The following is a 12,753-nucleotide window of genomic DNA, read 5'->3' as shown; positions in this document are numbered from 1 at the left end:
ACAACACGAGGACTTGCAGAATCAGCTGAAGGACCTGCAATATCAGGTCCACAAAACCAACATCGTGCAGTCATTAGCGTTTAAGCAGGTGCAGCAAATGGAGACAGAACTCAGCGAGGAAAGACTGAAAAGAGAATCAGCTGAGACTTTTTTAACACAACTGCAACGTGAAACCCACAAAGCCAAGGCAGATCTGAGGCAGATTCAGCTCCGGGAACAACAACCGAAATGCACCGAGGAGACACTGCCGTTCATGGCTGAGGTGGAGAAGTTAAAACAACAGATGGAATCTCAGAAATCTGTGTCTGAGAAGGAGAGAGCCATTCTGTATTCAGAACTGAGGAAGAAACAAGGCCTCCATGCAGACGTCTCCAACAGAGTCATCCAGCTGGAAGCAGCGCTCACAGCAGAGAGGACGAGGGCATCAGAAACTGAGAGCCGCTTAGCCCAGGAGGTGGAGAAAACCTCCAGAATAAAGTCTGCTCTGGAGGAAACCCAGGAGGAACTTCACAAGCAGAAACAGCAATGGGAGCGGTACAGAAACAGCCTCCTGGCTGAGCAGGAAGAAACTGTAGCTGCCGTGGAAAGACATGTGATGGAGTCTGAGAGGGAACTGGAAGACCAGGAGAAGCAATGGCAAGATGAAAAGTCAGCTTTTCTACAACAATTAGCCAAGCTGAAGAAGGCTCATGAAGAGAAAGAAGAAGAGAGGAAACGCTCAAGAGAAGCCCTGCTGAGAAAACTTCAGCATCTAGAAGCTGTGATGTTTGCAGAGGAACAAGAAGACAATAGATCTGTGAGGCCGAAATCCCACCGCATCAGAAGGCGAGAATAACTCCTCCATATCTTCTTCTTTTTTCTTTCTTCTTTTTAATCTTCATTTTTATCAATAATTGAACAAGTAACACCCAGTGTAACAAAAAACAAAACAAACGACAACAACAACAACAACATATATACATATGGATGAATAAGTTATTATACATACTTACAAAAGTATGTATAAGTAAACAAAACAAACAACAACAACAACAACAACAACATATATACATATGCATAAACAAAACAAACAACAACAACAACAACATATATACATATGTATAAACAAAACAAACAACAACAACAACAACATATATACATATGCATAAACAAAACAAACAACAACAACAACAACATATATACATATGCATAAACAAAACAAACAACAACAACAACAACATATATACATATGCATAAACAAAACAAACAACAACAACAACAACATATATATACAAATGTATAAACAAAACAAACAACAACAACATATATACATGTGTATGTATAAGTTATTATACATACTTACACAAGTAAGTATGTATAAGTAAACAAAACAAACAACAACATATATACATATGTATGTAGAAGTAGCACAGTTACTTCTACATACATATGAACATCATTTTCTGTTTTGTACTTCTCCATCTTACATTCAGATATTAAGCATTGAACTCTTGACTAAGTTCATTCAGATATGCCCACAATTATTTTCTGTACTTAAATTTAAGTTTTCCTCCCTGGTTTTATGGTTCAGAAAAGGGACCCATTTCTTCTGAAATGTCTCTTGTTTATGATGCAGTTTTAGGGTTAGCTGCTCGTAATTAGCCATTTTAATTATTCCCACCATTCGTTATAAGAAATATCGGTTTTATTTCTCCAGTGTCTCAGAACGATCCTGCAGCCGATGTCTAAAGCGAGTCTACACCACTGCATCTGTTCAATTAAGAACTTCATCTTTTCTAGGCCTCTACCTAATACACACACAAAGCTGAGCATTGGAGCATTTTATTCTAAACATGTCATTTATACACTCCACTATACTTGTCTAATAGCTCTCAACTGTTTGACATTCATAAAACATGTGTATTAGTGCACCTCTGGCTCTTTCACACCTCCAGCATTTTACAGTCTCACACTTTTAGTTTTACCATCTTGTCAGGAGTCCAGTAGCTTCTATGGATCATTCTGTACATAATTAATCACATCTGCACCTCTCTTGATGTCTTTTACCAGGATTTAACAACATCGTCCCATGTAGTATCTTGTATTTCCTGTTTTAGGTCTTTTTCCCAAGCTCTCTTAAGACCATTATGTTTTGGTTGGTTAGCAGTTCTTCATAGAATTTAGACGCTACACCTTTAGATACTTGTGTATTTTCACAGATTCCCTGTATAGTAGTAGCATCAGCAGAAAAGTTTGCAGCCACACAGTGAGGACAGAGACCATTGTAGCTGCACAGATTATGTCAGATGGACTGTTGTCATAGAAACGGTGACAATCCTTTGCTAACATTCAGACTGCAAATTAATTCATTTTCAACTAAAAATTAATTTCTAGTGATCAGTAGGTCTTTCACCCTCTTCCTTTACCCTCATCTATTTTCTCTCTTTCCTATCCCCTCTCAAAAAAACAAAACAAAAAAACAATGTAAAATTTAAAGCCGCAAGCGCCATCCATCGGGTCCGAGCCTCATGCTGAAATCCCCCCTGCCCCTCCTCACAATGCAACATGTTAAGGACGTAACAAACATGAATGCTGTTAACCTTGGTGCAGATCCAATGTATTGCAACAGAGATGTACGATGCGTATAAAGTGAAAAAATGGGCGTAAACACCAAGATGGCGGACACACTGTTGCTTAATTGAGCTTTTTGCTTGTCTTTAGTTGTTACACATGTGTGCTGAATTTAGTCTTCTTTCCTACATCATAGTCGACGATCAGGACCCTCATAATCCCCCCCCCCCAACACACACACAATACATGTTTCAATGTGTTGAGGATCTAACAAATATAAATGCTAACAGTTTTGGTGCAGATCCCATGTATTTCTGCAAGTTATGAGTAAACCGTGTTATATTGGCGAGAAGGCTTTTTTCCATGGGTTGCCACGGCAACACGCCTTTTGGAAAGATTTGAATAATATTTGGTCCCTATCTTATCACAAAGCTTTCTGCTGAATTTGGAGCCAATCGCATGAATCCGCTCAGACTTAGTTTGTTCAGACACGATGCGCCTAAACTGAAAAAATGGGGTAAAAAATGGGTCATAAACGCCAAGATGGCGAACACCCCCTTGCCATGGCAAAAGGTGTTTCATTGACTTTTTTGCTCGTCTTGAGGTGTTAGACATGTGTGCCTAACTTCGTTTTCCTAGGTCAAAGTAGAATTTTAAGACCGTATTCTATGAGGGATTTTTTTTCTAGGGGGCGTTGAAATGTGCGTGAACTAAAGAATATCGTTACTTTCGCTGGACTTGTGATGTGTGCCAAGTTTCACAGCATTTTTAAAAGTTCGTATGGTTGGTCATATGTCAGATGTCTGTTGTCAATAGGTCATATGTATTAGCAATATGTTAGCATCTTTGTTAGCAGTAGGTCATATGATTCGTTGCTATGCGCCGGGCCACTGGCAGCAAGTTCCCGCAGCGCCTAATCTGTTATTCGTTTTTTAGATACCAGACGGGCTGGGATTGATTGAGTTATTGTCACAAATCGCTTTATGTACTTCAGACCGACCCTCTCCGTAGGCTGTCAGATCAGCCTGTGGGTAAAACGAGTGGATTGAGACTCTTCCGCATTAAGCCCCGCCTCCCGCCACTGCGCTACATCGGGATCGCGCACCGCAACTGCTTTCGCCGTCATTGTAACATCTCATAAACAGAAGGATTAGGCTAATATAAACTAAATAAAAAAACAAAATACAATGTCAGCACATAGCATACAGCCCTACATGTTGGAACCTGAATCAGAGCCTGAAAACGAAGTGGAAAACAGCAACCCACAGCAACGAATGCAGCAGGATGTCTCTCTTTGGTAAACTCACCAGCCATCGTTGGAAATAACTTTATCCCACGTTTTCCACCCTCCTGATGTATTTGTACATGCCCTTGTTAACCAGTAGAAGGTAACCAATCACCGAACCTTATCCCCCGGGACGTCACAAGGATTTCCAAGTAGAAAAAACTCTCTAAAACGACACGTTTTTTGTCGCCATGGAAACCGAACGGAGAGCGTGCTGGAACTCAAACTCAAACATGCGTTTAGGTGATAAAAAACCGTGCCGTTCACATGTCTGATGAGGATTTAACACATTAACACTGTAGAAAGCTCAGAAAACTCCAAATACCATAATAGCACCCCTTTAATGAAAGATGGGTTAATCCCCGTGATGTGACAGTCAGAGAGAACGTTTGCTGTCCGGACATTGAACTTCTTTCCGTTGGTTTCCGAGCGTACTACACGACAAGGGAGATTCCAAATGTCGTTGTTGTTTTGGGTTATATTCCCCCCAGAGCAGCGCCAACATTGGCATGTGACGTCATACATGACACGGTTGCTCGGATACAAAATCAACACCTGGTGGGGCTCATTGTTATTATGGGAGATTTTAACCGTCTCTCTGACATCCTGCCTGACTGGTTTTGTACAGTATGTGGACTGTCCAACTCATGGAGATAAGACTCTAGATCTGCTGTATGCCAAGCAGAAGGAAGTATACAGGGCTGTATCCCTTCCACCACCGAGGCGAGTGGTCGCTAGAGACAATGGATGCACTGAGGGACTGTTTTGGTTGCACTGACTGGGATGTATTGCTGGAGGAGCAGGACATGGACAGGAGTGTTGATACCATCACAAAATACATACGTTTCTGTAGAAACACTGTGATTCCCGTCAGGACTGTTAGGTGCTGTCCTAACAATAAACCATGGATAACCAGTGCCATGAAAGGTCTCCTGAACCAAAAAAAAGAGGGAATTCCAGTCAGAGGACCTGGTTCGTCCACCTCTGCGGCTGGTTGCTCCACCTCTGCAGCTGGTTCCTCCACCTCTGTGGCTGGTTCCTCCACCTCTATGGCTGGTTCCTCCACCTCTATGGCTGGTTCCATCACCTCTGCAGCTGGTTCCTCCACCTCCGTGGCTGGTTCCTCCACCTCGGCAGCTGGTTCCTCCACCTCTGTGGCTGGTTGCTCCACCTCCGCGGCTGGTTGCTCCACCTCCGCAGCTGGTTGCTCCACCTCCGCGGCTGGTTCCTCCACCTCCACGGCTGGTTCCTCCACCTCTACGGCTGGTTCCTCCACCTCTACGGCTGGTTCCTCCACCTCTACGGCTGGTTCCTCCACCTCCACGGCTGGTTCCTCCACCTCTACGGCTGGTTCCTCCACCTCTACGGCTGGTTCCTCCACCTCCACGGCTGGTTCCTCCACCTCTACGGCTGGTTCCTCCACCTCTACGGCTGGTTCCTCCACCTCTACGGCTGGTTCCTCCACCTCTACGGCTGGTTCCTCCACCTCTACGGCTGGTTCCTCCACCTCTACAGCTGGTTCCTCCACCTCTGTGGCTGGTTCAGGTGGGGGAATCTGTCCACAGGACAACTACTGGGCATGCACTCCACAAATCTGGCCTTTATGGAAGAGTGGCGAGAAGAAAGCCGTTGTTAAAACCAGAGGAAGTCCTGTTTGCAGTTTGCCAGAAGCCATGTGGGGGACACAGCCAACATGTGGAAGAAGGTGTTCTGGTCAGATGAGACCAAAACTGAACTTTTTGGCCCAAACACCCTGAACACACCATCCCCACCGTCAAACATGGTGGTGGGAGCATTATGCTCTGGGGGTGCTTCTCTTCAGCAGGGACAGGGACGTTGGTCAGAGTTGATGGGAAGATGGATGGAGCCCAATACAGCGCCATCTTGGAAGAAAATCTGCTTGAGTCAGCAAAAGTCTTGTGACTGGGATGGAGGTTCACCTTCCAACAGGACAACGACCCTCAACATAAAGCAGGGCGACAACGGAAAGCTTTAAAACAAAAACTATTCATGTGTTAGAACGGCCCAGTCAGAGTCCAGACCTAAACCCCATGGAGAATCTGTGGGAAGATCTGAAAACCACCGTTCACAAAAGCTCTCCATCTAATCTTACTGAGCTTGAGCTGTTTTGTAAAGAGGAGACATATTTCAGTCTGTATGTGCAAAGCTGGTAGAAAGTCATTCCACAAAAGTCTTGCAGCTTTAATTGCAGCAAAACGTGATTCTACAAAGTATTGACTCAGGGGGGCTGAATACTTTTAAACACTGCACTTTTTTTTTTATTTGTGAAAAAAAATTGTGTAATTTCCATAGTACTTAACTACAGAAGAGTACTGGGGTCACTGAATAGAAAGATAATATTTCTGTGAATTCTGACTTTAATCTCAGAATTCTGAGATTAAAGTCGCAAAATAACGCTGCATGGCTGCCTTACATCAGCAGAAACTCTGACAATTCTGAACTGAGGCTTACACACTATACACAGCTCAATGGAAACACCTGCAAATCACAATTGTTTCTGTCAAAACTGACAAATGTTGCTTTCATTTTGTGAAAGAATGAAATGGGAACACAGCTACTGAAAACCCAGACGTTAAACTTGTAGTTTTAACTTGTAGTTAAACTTCTGAGATTCAAGTCAGAATTAATTTTCACAGAATTAATTTTACTTTTATTCAGTGGCCCTAAAACTCTTCCGTACTTCACAACTGAGCGACACTTTGTGGTTTTCTTTCCATAAGATTCCTTTAAAATATGTTTATGTTTGTGGCATATGGGTATGAATACACTGTATTATAACCTCCGCCAAGGAGCTGATGGTTTTGTAGGCGTTTCTCTGTCTGTTTGTGACTTTACATAAAACCTGCTGGAGGGATCTTCATGATGTGTTTCTGAGAACGGGTCCTGGTCTCACTTAGACCCCATTAGATGGTGGGAATGATCCTGATCAGCATCTGGATGCAGGAATGTTGTGAAGGATTCTTCCTCATTGTGAGCAGAGTTGGATAAAGTAGAAGTCCTGCCATGTTTCTGGGTCTACCTGTGCATGTAGAACAGGTGTTTTCACTAACAGGCTCGTCTACCTTTAGGTTTAGTTACTGGTGGGAGAGATACGGTGGCCCTGAAGTGTCACAGCAAAACAAAAGTCACAACACAACACAATTAGCTCAAAAAGATGCTGCAGTGGAGATGGTGATTAAATCAAGCGGTGAGAAACTATAGATAGCCTTCTTAATTTTTATGAATTGTTTTATTGAATAGATGCAACACAGAAATAATAAAATGCAATACAGAGAAATAAAACATTATCAGGGATTAATGTACACATCACAGTTGAGAGAATAATGATAAGTGATTCTAAAATTAATAAGCTTTTTTAATCATTTATTCATTTCTTTTTATTCATTTTCTAATTTATTTACTTCTCAGACTTTTTGAAACGATCTCCTGCTTTTCATCTATAAGGACTGAAAACTTCCTGTGATGTTACCTACGTCGCTGATCACTTCAGGTGATGGAAACTCCATTGCGGTGGTCCTGAGAAATAAAAAATAATAAAAATCACTTCTGTTGTGACTTTTGTTTTGCAGGAACAACTTTTCATCACTGCAACAGAACAAACAAGCAACAAACAGCACAATGTAGCCGAGACACTGAGGATTCATTATCAGTGGATCAGAATCTGATTATGGATCCATATAAGATGAATGAAGGACCAAAACATGACCTGGAATCACTTTGATTGATCTGCAGTGGGTGGAAATGAGCTGTTATGAAAAGCCAGTTCATAACAGCCTATATAAGGAAACCAACAGATTGAGTTGGACCATTCTGGTGTTTCCTCACATGGAATCAGTGTTAGGGAACCAGAACGCGATAACTTTGCATCATTTTATCAACGAGACGTCTGAGAAACGCAGCAGGTCAGATGATTCGTCCTCATTTTGAAGAAGACAAAAAGTGAAACAAAAATAATGGATGAGATTTCTGCGGGGCTTCTCAAGGCACCCAGAGCGTTGACCTGAATCCTCATTCAGACTTAGTGATGGCAAGGTGTAGCTGAGGCACACTGAAGCAGCCACTCCGACCTCCGAAACCATCATCCACATTCCCACATGGTGATGCCGACACTGGAGGTGAGGAAGACCAAACATCTGACCAGGGGAGCAGGAACTGCTGACCTTCAGGTGACGGGAGGATCTGCTCTACCTGCCGTTGGTAACCAGCATAAAACCACCTGGTTTGAACACAAGGCGGGCGGGGGGGTCCTCAGCTTTTGGCAGTAGCATCAAGGGGGCTCTTAAGGGAAAATAGGTTGGGTACCACTGGACTAGAACTCATTCATTCTCCAAACCGTTTAGTCCGATTAAGGATTGGACTAGAACGACATATAGAAAGTAGAAACTAGAACTATGTTTCATGCTGCATTCACTTGCACTTGGACATGTGAGGTTTACCCAGATAAAGGTCGGTTTGCAATAAATAGTTATGGACCAGGAAAAGGGCGGCCCGTGTAAACGTCACCTTTGGCTCCGCCCTTGTACCTGTTGTCAATAGCAACTACGGAAAAGAATGTTGGAGGACCAAATAATTCCATCGGTCATCAAAGACGCGTGTATTCCAGACAGAATTCAGAATCTGTTTGTTTCTGGTGACGACTTTCTGTGGTCTGAAACCTCCTGACTGTAAATAAAGATGAAGACGGAAACTTCCACGATGGAGGACGTAAGTTACACTGCTTTTACATCCATATGTCTCTCTTGTTGATGTTAAGACTCTTGAAATATTGTAAACCTTTTTTTGAAAAAATTGAATATTTGTTAAAAAAAAATTAGAATAAATTCTAAAATCAGAAATCTTTGCATTAAACTTTTACAAGGACGACAAATATTTGCACAGTTTATATGTAAATATATATACATATATGTGTGTTTATGTATATATATATATATATATATATATATATATATATATATATATATATCATGCGTAGTGGTCATGTGTGGACGCATATTTACAAGCTTTTTTCTTGCATATTCATGAATGAAGATGGTATATTTGTAAATGAACCACTTCAGTGGGTGTTAGTGAGTCATCCAATACGTTCCCATTTGCTGAAAAATAAACAATATAACTGAACATAAGTACATATATTGTAATTACGACAGTTTGATGTTTTGATAAATGGGAAAAGAAAACGAAACAGCCATAGTTTATATAATATTTATATAGTATCATTTCAATTATATATAATTTTATTTACAGTAGAAAACAGTAAAATAAATGAAAATATCACAAATAAACAAAAACGTGTCATTGTATGTGTCTGTAGAGGTAAAATACTGCATGTCATTCTGGTTTTTATTTTTTAATGCATGCATGAAAATGTCAAATAGAAAATGAATAAGATTTTTACAGTAATAAGTTTTAGACCAGACGTCTCCAACTCCGGTCCGTAAACTTTCCTGCAGGTTTTAGTGTTTCCCTGCTGCAACACACCTGACCCAAATCCACGGCTCATTTACAGCAGCTGCAGAAGATGATAAAGCGGTTGGACAACTTTTTCACCTGAATCAAGTGTGTTGCAGCAGGGAAACACTAAAACCTGCAGGATGGGAGCTCTCCAGGACCAGATGTGGTGACGTCCGGCCTTTTCTTCATGCTCATTAGCTCCGACTAACGCTTAGACCAGAGCCGTCGCCGTGGTTTTTAGATGACGAGTTCAGAAAATCACAGGAAGTTGGAGTCCTCAGTATGTGTGTGGTACTGTGGGAAAAGTCCAGCGGGGGACTGGTTCTGCCATCACCACTTTTCTCCAGTTCAGATCTGATTAAATCAGCTGACTGTGATCAGAACTGACTTCAGCTTCCCAGCTCTGATGCAACGTTTCAGGCACACAGTTAACCTCCTGACTACCAGGGAAAACAACTACAAATGTCCACATTGCTTAAACTTTTAAATATTGTGGTAAAATAGTTATATTTATCTAAGAAATGGTTTAATGTGTTTAGAAGATATTCTATGAAAATATAACTACAAAATTTCAAGTAAAAATCAGCACAAAGAAAAGTATTATGTACTGTTGTCTTCCCATAAAACATGCTTGTTGCAGTGGAGGCCATTTTTCTTAAAGAGAGAAAGAAAGTTCACAAAGCCCCCCCCCCCCATTTAAAAGCACTAAATGTCCTCTTTAAAGACCAAAAGCTGTTAGTTCAGTAGCATTAAGGGAGATGAAATATTTAGGTTGACATTCCTCCACAGAGGAGGAATTGAACTACTGGTAGTCAGAAGGTTAAAGATTGTCCTTGTCTCCATCTTCTCAGCAGAGTTCCTCTTGGAGGTGCGTCCTCCTTTCCAACCCCCCCGCGTCTGGCGGCCTAAGGGTCGTACTTCAGAAAGTAGCAGCTCACATGGAAATCTCGTCTGAAGCCTCCACATCCAGGCCTTCAGGCTTCCTGTCCACCTCCCACCCAAAGTCACGCGGACTTCAGCAGTGGACTTATAGACTCTCTGAGGACCAGTCCAGGATAATCCTTCTGAGGAGACTGACAGCAAACTCCACCGCAGGCGCCCTTTCTTCCCCCTCTGCCAGCTCCTCACCCAGCTGCTCGTCTTTCTCCACCTCCTCACCATCTGACTCTCCTCCTTCCTCCCCGTGTTCCAGCCCACGCTCTTCCTCAAGCTCTCCGTGTTCACAGGACTCCTCAGCTTCAGGAGATGACTTCTGGACCTGTCAGGTTCTTCAAGACCAGCTCAAAGTCATCTTGCGAAGGCAGCAGGAGACGAGGTCCACATCCAGATTCATCAGGTGCTCCTCCTTAAGCTTTAGTAAACCAGAGCGTGTCACCTTCAAGAGGACAAAAATGGACATTTACGGCTCTGAAGGCCGACCAGAAGACAACAGGGAGAGACAGCAGAGAGGACGGCCTCTTTCTGAGAGAAGAACCCGTCTGCCCACCTCCAGCAGGACTGGGACAAACTGGAACTAACCAATAAAACTGGTGCTCCTCCAGTTTCAGGCTTTCTGTTGGTCAGCGTGTGAACTTACAGCTGGAATTAAAACTGAAGTACGGTTTTTTCTATCAGATCAATGCAATCATTGTAGACAACACACAGCTGACATTTACATGCATGTTTTCTGGTTTTGGACACAAGTTTCAGATCATCTATCTCATATTTTAGGCTGCCGTATCCCTCCGTCCCCACAACTCTGCATCTTAGGAGACACGTCTTCTTTACGACGACACACTCACATTAAGATTTTTACAGCACTGCTGGTCGCCAAGACAACGATCTTCCTGAACTGGAAAACAAGAAATCACTTGAATCTCACCGTCTGGAAGAAAATGTCTGCCTTAATGAATCACACCTTGTTTCTAGAAGACTTGGTCCCATTCAGAAGCAAATTTATGCTGAACTCTTGACAATCCCAACCCACAGTGTCCCCAGAGCTTTAGCATACATTTAATACACACATGCACACACACACACACACACACTCAATTTATTTCCTTATTTTATTTTATCATTCATTTTGCTTTCTTCTCCATTAATTCTTGGATCACCGTGCCATTTAATTTAGTTTGTTTTGTCCTTGTCTTTTGTCAAAATATAAAAAAAAATAAATAAAAAAAACAACCCACAAAAAAACTGTTTGGTGACAAGACCAGAACTTAAATCTGGTTTAGTGAACATCTGTATGTTTAGCATCAATGCTAACATCTTTACAAAGCCCTGGGGGGGGGGGGGCCCTCTGGGATTAAACATCTGAACCCGTGTCCTCCGCCACTCTGCCACACACACAGCAGCGTGTTGGGAGGTGTGCATGCACGCCCTGCCACAGGCGGCGGATGGGGACATCTCGTGGCCTCGTTGGGACTTGGGGGCCTCTTGATCCGGCCCTGAACCTCAGAAAGGATCTGGTTGCGTTTGCATGATCAGTCAACACATCTCCCCCCTAATGTTTAGTACACACACACACACACACCCCTGCATAAAGTCACACACATGTACACTGCCCCTGTTGCGACCGTGTTCATGTTTTACAGTTTTTCCTCCGGCTGCTCCCGACGACGTGTTTCCTCAGAGGTTCTGGGAAACTTGCTGTTTCTTTACAAGCGCAGAAGGTGTTTAGTTTTTCTGTGGAGGATTTGTTGCAGCGCCTTGTTTTCTACTTAGTTTTACTTTCCCTTTTTTCTTCTTTTTCCACTGTTTCCCTCCAGTCGGGTCCAGCAGGTGTGAGCAGAAATGGAAAAAGCACCTCTATGATATAAATAATATAATAATAAAGAATAAAAGGGAGCCTCGTATCCATAAGGCTCCTCCTGGCAGAGTAAATTTGTTCATCGCAACGCAGCGTGATGCTGCTGTCCAGATGATGGACAGGACAGATAAAACATTTCTGCAATGGTTCATCCATTCCACAAAACACACAAAGCGCTGGGACGGAAGTGGTGTGTGCCACCAAGCCCACTTCCTCTGGAGAATCGTCTGGATGAGAGTCAGATCGATGCAGGCTTTAAGAATCTCTTTCTTAAGAGAATTAAGGAACAATCATGTAGATTCCTTCAAAAGAATTCAGTTTCAGGACAGATCCTGACGCAAACCAGCCACATGCTATATATACATATATATGTGTATATGTATACATGTATATATATATATATATATATATGTATAAGGGAAATGATGGCTCAGGTTCAAGTTCTCAAAGTAACATACAGTGTGAACGAGGGGTGTCAAACTCCAGTCCTGGAAGGCCGGTATCTGGCAGGTTTTTACTGTTCCCCTGCTCCAACACACCTGATTCAAATCAAATGGATCCAACAGCTTCTCATCAACCTGTTTATTCATTTCTGTCAGGTGTGTTGGAGCAGGGAGACAAAAGTCTCCCTCGAGCACTGGAGTTTGACATCTGT

This window comes from Telmatherina bonti (assembly GCF_933228915.1).
Source record: "Telmatherina bonti genome assembly, chromosome: 7".
NCBI lineage: Eukaryota > Metazoa > Chordata > Actinopteri > Atheriniformes > Telmatherinidae > Telmatherina > Telmatherina bonti.
The sequence above is the reverse complement of the archived record's forward strand: the minus strand, read 5'-3'. Positions refer to the sequence as shown.